Below are 10,400 nucleotides of genomic sequence, written 5' to 3' on the forward strand. Positions count from 1 at the left end.
CCCCTAATTATGGTCCCCGACATAAACCTTGTGAGCAAACTAATAATTTTGTACGAAGTTGTACCTCTTCCCTATAAACAGGTGAACAGTGCCATGCATAAATTCACTAGGGGTGAAAACGGGTCGGGTATACCCGTCGGGTATCGGATACGGGTAGTGCAAATACCCATTTTTCGGATACGGATTCGGGTAGTTTTATATTCGGGACGGATACGGGTAATACCTGGATACTGTAGCTTCGGATTCGGGTCAGATACGGAGCGAGAACTACCCGGAAAAATACCCGGATATTCGGGTCAGATACGGGTACCCGGAATTCGGGTACCCGTTTTTTCTTTTTCTGCATAATATAGTTATAAAATCATAACTTTTACATATGAAATCGGTTGAAGATAAAGTTTATATGAAAATTGTACAACTTGAAGAGATCTATAAGTTTGTAATACATCATTTTTTGTTTAAATATATCTTTAGACCAAAATCATTGAAATAATGTCCAAATTTATATCAAATTAATAGACTTTACCATTTTTATGTGTGGGCTTAAAGTTATCTCCACATGGGAACTTAAGGTTATTTTTATAGACTATTTATTAGTATTGATAAATTATTTGTATTTTTCAGTCGATACTACAATATTTTAAGGATTTAATTGTATTTTGATGATTTTCTATGACAAGAAATTAATAATACATAAATAGCCTCAAAAATCTTGAAATATTACGGAGACACAACATATGTCCATATATAACCATAAAAATGTTTGGATCATAAGATCTATAAGATGCACACGTTTCTTCTATTTCACTTTCACTTATTTGTATGAGTTACACGTGAAATCAGTGTAAGTATCCAAGTTTCAACATAATCAATACTTTACTTTATCATTTTTCACGAGGACTTGAGTTATCTTAGTATAAAATGTTTTTAGTTTTTGTAACTTATTTGCAAATTTTGAGTGAAACTAGAATATTTTATGAATTTTAAATATTGCGGTGTTGGTTCTACAATGTCCTTGTGATAAGTAACTTTGAACTGCATGATGTCAATTTTATCGGTTTTCTTTCTTACATTTGATCCATCATATACATGATTACATATTGCTTAACTTATGTGTTTGTTGGATGGTTGGAAAATTAATATCATCGGACGAACTACCCGACAATTATCCGGTACCTACCCGAGTAGTATTCGTTATCCGTTTCTTACCCGTCTGGATTATTACTCGGTCCCATCCTGTATTCGTCCCGAATCTTAACTACCCGTATCCGGTCTCGTATTCTAGAGAAATACATTAGGGTAAGATACAGGATGACCCTGTATCCGGCTGTATCCGGCCTGTTTCCATCCCTAAAATTCACGTTTCGAGGACCCATAGATTCGTTCAGCTTAGTCTCCGAAGTATCTTCGAGCCATCCCCTGTGAGTCGAAGGTACGCTTGTAATTGTATGATATGTTCAAAAGGATGAAATGTTATTGGCCAAGGCACAAAGATGAGCTGCATGTTTCATCCTTCGTCTATTTCTTTCTTATGTGTATGTTATATGTGTTCACTATCATTTCTCACATTCTCACTCGAGTTATGCTTTAGGAAAAGAGTAATTGGAGGGAGAAGACTGCAATCTTTTAACTTGTGTTGCCTTATTTTTGATGTTGAAATCAAGTGACCAACATATATATATATTCCATCTCGTACGGTTCAAAGTTACAAGCAGTTACAAGCTTATTTCGTGCTCGCAGCCAAATTGACAGTGCACGGCCATACAGACTTGTGTGAGCATTGTTGAGTGTAGAGGTGGATATCGAGCCAGCTCGGCTCGGCTCGACCGCTCGACCGAGCTCGAGCTGGCTCATTAAGGGGGCGAGCTAGCTCAGCTCGACTCGTTAAACAACCGAGTCATAGAACCAGCTCGGCTCGGCTCATTTGCGAGCTCGAGCTGGCTCGTTTAGCTCGCGAGCCACAACAAAAAATATTATACATGTATATATACAACAATATAATCAATTACTAGTTAATTTCATACTAATAACCATACTCATAATTTTATATATCACATCATTTAAACCCTAAACTAACATAGTTCATCACTTATTAATTCATCCAATACAAGTATAGGCTTTGTTTTACAGATAAATGCTAGCTCATTCGAGCTAACGAGCTGGCTCGTTAACAAACCGAGCTGAGATGTTAGCTCAGCTCGTGATAAAATTAAAACGAACCGAGTCGAGTCGAGCCGAGCTGGCCACGAGTCGAGCGAGCTCATGAGCCACGAGTATTTTGTCCAGCCCTAATTGAGTGCATAGCCATTAGATTCTTTTCAACAACGAACAAAGCTGCATAAACAGATAAATTCATTCCTCCACCACACGAAATGAAATGTCAAGAACAAAAAACAAACCTTTTGAAGTCATTTATCTAAGTTGCAAGATGAACGACGGAAATTATTAAGATACAACAAAAATCTAGAATGGAACCAAATTAAAATTTCTGAAACTACTTGACCATGAGATGACTTCCAATTAGCCCCTGCTGCAGAATGCGTAGCTTTTCTTTTCTTTACTGGATGGAGTCAGTTTGAGTAGGAGTGAAGCAGCTGTGGATTGCACTGCTGTATACCCGTTCCATCCTAAAATATAGTTATTTTTATATTTTTTCGTCTATATTCGAATAAATGATAATAAATAAAGACATACATACAAATTAATGTATATTTAGTATAAAACGAATTATATTATGAAATAGAGGGAGTACAGATTAGTATAGTTCTCTAGTTAGTGAGATTAACACATGTCGAATATCTTTCATGCACAAAATTTAAGCTGATATTTAAAACATCATATAGTTGGTTTTTTTAACTCTCCAATTGGACTAATTTGTTCTGTCGCTGTGTATGTTTCTTATACGCTCTGCCAAACGAGCAGCTAACAATTGGCACTATAGCAACCAGCAACTAAATAGCACAGACATGAAGCTAACACTTGCGCAGATCATCTCTTAGAAGGCCGATGCGGCAGGCCAGGGAACGAGTCACCACCCACAAGGAGATGTCTCTCCATGTTAAACTCAGGAGCCCTAGAGGCTAGAGAGTGTCAGGTTTTTATTTTAGGCTACGACTCTTTGATGTCTTCTGCAGCTACTCAAGTGCAGATATATAGTGTTTTGTCTCTCGTGTGAAAAAGCTTGATCTGCTATCAGCATTGGTGCTGGTGAAGGGTCCTGTGTAATTTATTTATCCTGTTTGTGATTTTGGTACTGTACTCCTTCATTCTAGTGTTGATCCAGTAAAGAAATGTCGCAAGTTAATATATAGTAGGCATAGATAATGTACAGTGCGTCTATTATACCACACTATGATATAAAAGTAGTTCAGTTTACATTCCAAAATGTGATGTCCTCATCTAGGAACCAAAGTCAAACTTAAGCTTAGCCGTCGCTTTGAACTGTTCTTTCATCAGAGCAAAGTGTCATTATTTGTTGCAATGACTTTGGTGTGATACATTATCTATTACAATTAGATGATTTGGACTTAAAGATCCAAGGACACAACTACAATCTATGGTTACCTCATAATGACAGATTGCAGACAAGCTTAGTTTAGAAAAAAATATGTGGTGTGTCATAGTTGCGGAAGAACAACCCATTGCTTCAAAGTCTATGAACCTGATAGCTGACGAAGGGTATAATTGCTGTTACCTTCTAATCCAATACAAAATAGATAGTTAATCGCAATGTAATGTTATTTATCTATACGAAATAGATAGTTTTCGCAAGTTTAGACGGAACACTTAAAAGGTTGCACCTCTCGCTCCCTTTCTCCTAGACTTTTTTAGTCTTGCGTGGACAATCAGTAGGTTTCCTTTCATTGTGATATTATTTGTTTCGTATCTTGATGCCTTTATGGTTTATGGCAGCAACATATTCAATATGCATCATGTGCAAACTCATTAACATTTAACTACTGACTTGCACTCTGATCCACATCTATGAACACTACATTTACATTAAGGGAACATATCCTGTGGACAAGACTTGCTTCGTTGCACAAAATCAACCGGTAGGTCTCCTGTTCACTCTCCCTCCCACCCTCTTGTTGGCACTACTTTTACTTTAGTAACGAGTATCAAGATAAAAAGGAAGCTATGCATAGGACACATGCGTGTTGTGTTGTTTCAGTGCGTTGCAGAGTGAAGTGCAACTCTACTAGTCAGCATGTGTGATCCACATGAAGAAAGTGAACAAGTTGTGTTTTAACTATTACATCGGCATGCTTTAAGAATGATATATGTATATCAATGGCTTAACGGTGAACATATATAAATACTCCATATAATATATATGAATAGTTCTTGTATGAGCATGTCCAGATGTGTCTTTGAGATGTTGGAGTAACACAAAGCAGAGAACCGCTTCAGTTATATCGTGATCAACATGTCGCGTTAGAATATCTTCTAGATTTGGATGTTTGATGTGTTTTCTAAATACAAGGTGATGACTACAATGTGCTTTTTCTTTTTGATTTATATTACAAAACTAGTTGATGTGAGTTTAATGTTTTTGTTAGATGCATATAGATAGGACTCTAATGCTTTTCGGCTATTTGTTTATTGTATATAGATAGAAGTCTATGTTGTACATGTGTATATATATACTGGATTTAGGGTCTCATATTGTAATACAATTGCTATTCCAGGATGATCATCTGGTTGGCGGGGCGACGTCGAGCACCTACGCCATGACTGCAACATTCTAGTGAACAACGTCATGGACATGAGACACATTGTGGCGAAGGTGCGCTCTCGAGGACAACAGGTCTCAAGACCCTCACGCATGAGGTGATGGGCATGCTGATCGACAAGACCAAACAAATGACGCTCATTTGGTGGGCCAGACCTCTATTGTCCCTAGTAGGTCTAGTACACCATCGTCGATTATGTGTCCTACGCGATTGGTCGGCTGCTGCTCACTAGGGAGCACACGAAATACATAGATATCGTCGTTGCAACAATCTCGTTCTATATTATCTTCGTGTGACTTTCATATCTACTGTGATGCGAATCGAATTAGTGATTTCTCAGATGTTGGTCTATCGGATTTTTATTGGTGGTTTCCTTGTTGCTTGTAAGATTAAGAAGTAGCTAACAGTGTTCCATTCGAGTATAGAGGTTGACTTGTGTGCTATGGCTCTTGCAATGGTAGCTGTGACTTGGCTACAATGTGTGCTGTTTTTTGTGTTTCTATACCGACTCCCCTTTTGTCTGATAGTATTGGTGCTATCAGTATTGCTTGTGATCCGGTAAAGCATGACGTTACCATGCATATTGGTGTTGATGCTTATTATACATGAGCACAAGTTCTGGATGACATTATTCATCTTTGCTATGTGTCTTTAGACTATATGTCTCTAGAGCTTAAATTGGCTGATTTTTTCACCAAACCACAGATCAGAGCTCAACATAAATTCTATCTCTCCAAACTCAGTATGGTTGATCTACCTTGAGTTTGAGAGGGTGTTAGACGTATATACTATATAGACATGACTCTTTTTCCTATATGTATATATATTGCCCTTAGAGCATCATATTGTAATTCAAATGTTAGTTGTAACAGTTTGAGTAGGAATAAATCAGCTGTGGATTGCACTGCTGTATACTCGCCCTATTCCAAAATATAGTTATTTCTATCTCTCTTTTTTCCCGTCCACATTCGAGTGAATGATAATGAACGTAGATATACATACAAACTATATTTATAGGTTAATTAATTAATGCATATTTAGTCTAAAACAATTTATATTTTGGATAGAGGGAGTAGTTAGTGAGACTAACTGTTATGACCGGCCGCCACTACAGGCGCCAGACAACAGCAGAGGCAACAGCCAACAATAGGCATGCAGATTAGTTAGATAAGGATTAGAAGATTAAGGAGATAAAATTTGATTAGTTAGATAAGGATTAGGAGATTAAGGAGATAAGATTTGTTAGAGAGAAAAGAGGGGATCTGATCTCATTAGATAAGGACTAGAAGGGAGTATAAATACTTGTAAGCACCACTCTATATGAATTAAGCAGAAACAACTATTGTTTCCGGCTTCACTCTAGGAGCTAGGAGAAACCCTAGCCGCCACTGTTCATTGAGGGTACTGTTCATCCGTGGTGCCGCTGTCCATCAATCCACCTCCCTCTTTCCCTGCGCCCAGCGTCCATGCGCCCAAACACCACCGTGGGCGTCTCTTTCCTCGCCCAACTCCCTCGCACTCATACAACCTAAGGCCAATCCGTGGTAGGGATCGTATTCCTATCAATCTGGTATCGGCTATGTCCAGCAATCCGTCCGCACCGCTGCCTTCCTTGCCATCAGCGCAGTCGCCTTCTCAGGCGTCGGCGTCGCTGCCATTAGCCGCGATGCCGTCCACGGTGCCATCCACCGGTTCTGTGCCGCCGGGAACCTCATCTGTTCCCCTGACCCTGGATTCCCTCGCTGAGGTAGTCCGGGAAATCTCACGGAACATGGCTGTCATGTAGGGAAACATGATCGCGATGTAGGGGAACATCACCTCCATCCATACCTACATCACCGGCGCACAGAACCCACCGCCGCCACCGCTGCCTGCCTCCACCCCCATGCCACTACTGCCTAGCCCATCTACGCCGCCACCCACCACAGCTCTCCCAACATCCGCCGCTGCCGCATCCTCCGCGGTCGGGGCTGCGCTTGGCGTGTCGCTGCACTTGATGCAGTGGCCCCGATCGCCATCGCAAAATCCCATCGTACGTGCCGGCGTCGCTGATCTACTCTACTCCGGTGACCATCACATCATCGGTGGTGCAGTTTGAAGGCCCCCACGCGCCGACCTCTAGGGGGGTCTTCTACGGTGGCGTCAAGGGAGTCCTCTTCCATGGACCCACGACCCAGGCAGCCTCCTTTGGGGTCGTCGAACCCGCTGCTGACCTCGAACCAATGCGAGCAGTTCTTTCGGGGCCAACACACCCTGGTTACTGACCGCACTTGGCCCGCTTTGTATCACCTGAAGGGCGCTGCGCAGACTTGGTATTATGCCCTGGAGCAAGACGATGGCATGCCAACGTGGGAACGCTTCAAGGAGGTCTGTACCCTTCGGTTTAGGCCGCCTGTTCACGGCACCCGCCTGTCCAAGCTTGCTCGCCTGCCCTTCACCTCGACGGTACAGGACTACGTCGACCGCTTCAACGCTATGCTCGGCAACACGTGGAAGCTCGACGCGCAGCAGAAGGCCAAACTCTTCATCAGCGGCCTCCCCGACCACATCCGGGCTAATGTGGCCATCCAAGACCCCCAGAACCTTCAATCGGCGATGTACTTGGCGCGTGCTTTCGAGCAGTGTGCAGCGGCAGCCCACTCCGCCTCCAACGCGCGGGTTCCGGCCATCTCGCCCGGGACTGCCAGCACTGTCGCGTCCTCCGTCGAGGCCGCTGACTGCTCCGCCAGTCGCTGCAGCACAACCAGCGGGTGCAGCCGCTCCAGCACGACCGTTCCGTCGGCTTACGCCGGCCGAGCAGCAGGAACGACATCGTCAAGGGCTTTGTTTCAATTGTGATGAGCCCTATGTGCGTGGGCACGTGTGTCCCCGCCTTTTCTACTTGGAGAACGACGACTACATCAACGACGAGCCCCAGAGGAGGTAGCTGCGGTTGTGACCGACCTACAGGTCGCGCCCGAGCAGGAACCACCCCTGCGTGCCGCGGCCATCATTTCGACGGTCTCGCTGCACGTGTTGCTAGGGGTGCACACACCGAACGCCATGTCGTTGCCCGTCTCCATCAATGGTCATCGTCTTGTGGCCCTCGTCGACTCCGGCTCCACCACCAACTTCATGTCGGTGGGTCTGATGAGCCGCCTGCAACTGCCATCCACGCCACACCCCACCATCAAAGTGCAGGTGGCCAACGGTGACAACATGCCATGCCAAGGTATGGCACGGAGCGTCGACCTGCGGGCTGGCACCGAACAGTTTTCCATCGACTGTATCGGCCTCACCCTCGGTGCCTTCGACGTCATTTTGGGTTTGAGTTTCTGTGGCTACTGGGGCTGATACTCTGGGACTGCAACCGCCTGTCCATGTCCTTCACCAAGGGGGCCGCCGCATCATTTGGTCCGGCGCGGTTCCCCCACAGCCGACTCCGTGTGTGGTGTCCAGCACGCCCACACAGCCGCTCCTCGACGATCTTCTTCGGCAGTTCAAGCTGGTCTTCGCCGAGCCGCAAGGGCTGCCACCCGCCCGCCCCAACGACCACCGCATCCATCTTCTTTCGCGGCGGCACCGGTGGCGGTTTGGCCCTACCGTTACCCCCAGCTCCAGAAGGATGAGCTAGAGCGTCAGTGCAGCGCCATGCTCGCCCAAGGGATCATTCGCCCCAGCATGTCGCCATTTGAAAGGGAAATAGGGTTAACCATTTCCTATAATTAATTTTGGTGGTTGATAGTCAACACAAACACATGGACTAACTAATTTGTCTAGAACTCATGTATTATAGGTGTATAAGGTTCAACACAAACCAATAAAAGATTCAAGTTAGGGACACATTTTTAAAGGATCAAAAGAACTTGAGAGTGCTGAAAATTGGCGCACCGGACTGTCCGGTGCACCAGGACCGTACAGATGTCAACCAGCCACTCTCGGGAATTCCAGGGCACCCTCCGCTAAAATTCACCGGACTGTCCAGTGTGCCACCGGACTGTCCGGTGAGCCAGCGGAGCAATGGCTATCCAGTGCCAATGGTCGACTCTGACAGAAGGAACAGTGCAGCACAGTACCACACATAAGTCAGAGCAGCGAAGTCAGATGGGCACGGGACAGTCCGGTGTGGCACCGGACTGTCCGGTGCCACAAGAGGACAAAGCTTCCAACGGTCGACCAGCTCCGAACCCTAACGGTTGGGTGACGTGGTAGCGCATCGGACAAGGAACAGTGCCAGTCTGGTGGCGCACCGGACTGTCCGGTGCGCCCATCGCCAGTAGCCTCCCAACGGCTACCAAAGTGGTTGGGGGCTATAAATACCCCCAACCACCACAACCTTTGGCATCCAAGTTTTTCAGAGATCGCATTCAATACAAGAGCTAGTGCATTCACTCCAAGACACATTTCCAAAGATCAAACCCTCTCCAAGCCTAGAATTGAACTCAAACATTTAGTGACTTGTGAGAGAGTGTGTTCATGTTCTTTTGCGCTCTTGTTTCTTGGATAGCCTTTCTTCTTTCTCATTCTTGTTCTCAAGTGACTTGTAATCAAAGCAAGAGACACCTAAGCGTGTGGTGGTCCTTGTGGGGTATTAGTGACCCGATTGATTAAGGAGAAGGCTCACTCGGTCTAAATGACCATTTGAGAGAGGGAAAGGGTTGAAATAGACTCGGTCTTTGTGACCTCCTCAATGGGGACTAGGTTCTTTGGAACCGAACCTTGGTTAAACAAATCACCGTGTTCACTCGCCTTGAATCTTGTTTGATTTGTTTTCCCCTCTCTTTCGGACTTGAATTTAATTCTAACGCTAACCTCCGACCTTAGTGTGTGTTTAAAGTTATAAATTTCAGGTTTTGCCTATTCACCCCCCTCTAGGCGACTTTCATTTGGTATCGGAGCCATTGCTTCATTAAGAGCCTAACCAACTCGAAGTGATGTCTGGTGATCACGCCAAGAGGGAGATCATGACCGGCGAAAAGGCCGCAAGCTCGGGGAGGACTCTCTCAAGGGAGTCCGGCAACAAAAACAAGGAGGAATCCTCTTCCTCCATCAAGTCGCTTTAGAGAGGTGACAAGAAGAAGAAGATGAAGAAGGTTGTCTACTACGAGACCGACTCTTCGTCACCCTCCACATCAAGCTCTGAGTCGTCCACTACTTCTAAGCGCCATGAGTGCAAGAATTATAGTAAGATGCCCCTACGCTATCCTCGTATTTCAAAACGCGCTCCATTACTTTCCGTACCCCTAGGCAAGCCACCATATTTTGATGGTGAAGATTATTGTATGTGGAGTGATAAAATGAGGCCCCATCTAACCTCACTCCACGAAAGTATTTGGGATATTGTTGAGTATGGAGCGCAGGTACCTAAGGTGGGGGACAGAAACTATGACTCGGATGAGGTGGGGGACAAAGACTATGACTCGGAGCGTAGGTACCTAATGTGGGCACTTCAACTCCCAAGCCACGTCTATACTCCTCGCCTCCTTGTGTCGAGAGGAGTATAACAAGGTGCAAGGGTTAAAGAGCACCAAAGAAATTTGGGACGTCCTCAAGACCGCGCATGAAGGGGATGAGGTGACCAAGATCACCAAGCGGGAAATGATCGAGGGTGTAATACTCAATTTGTAATTTGTTAGAAATAATACCAATAGAGAAACAATTTCTCCTTATGTGAGTTTGACCTTT

At 44.7% G+C, this 10,400-nt stretch overlaps 1 pseudogene across 1 annotated transcript; it reads left to right on the forward strand.

Moving 5' to 3' along the window:
• The first annotated feature begins 4,342 nt into the window (after positions 1-4,342).
• On the forward strand, positions 4,343-5,003 carry LOC100278157 (uncharacterized; annotated as a pseudogene). The gene is made up of 2 exons (NR_157133.1): positions 4,343-4,486; positions 4,692-5,003. The product of NR_157133.1 is annotated as an uncharacterized protein (transcript).
• Positions 5,004-10,400: the final 5,397 nt, after the last annotated feature.

This window comes from Zea mays, chromosome 1 (genome assembly GCF_902167145.1).
Source record: "Zea mays cultivar B73 chromosome 1, Zm-B73-REFERENCE-NAM-5.0, whole genome shotgun sequence".
In the NCBI taxonomy this organism is placed as follows: Eukaryota; Viridiplantae; Streptophyta; class Magnoliopsida; order Poales; family Poaceae; genus Zea; species Zea mays.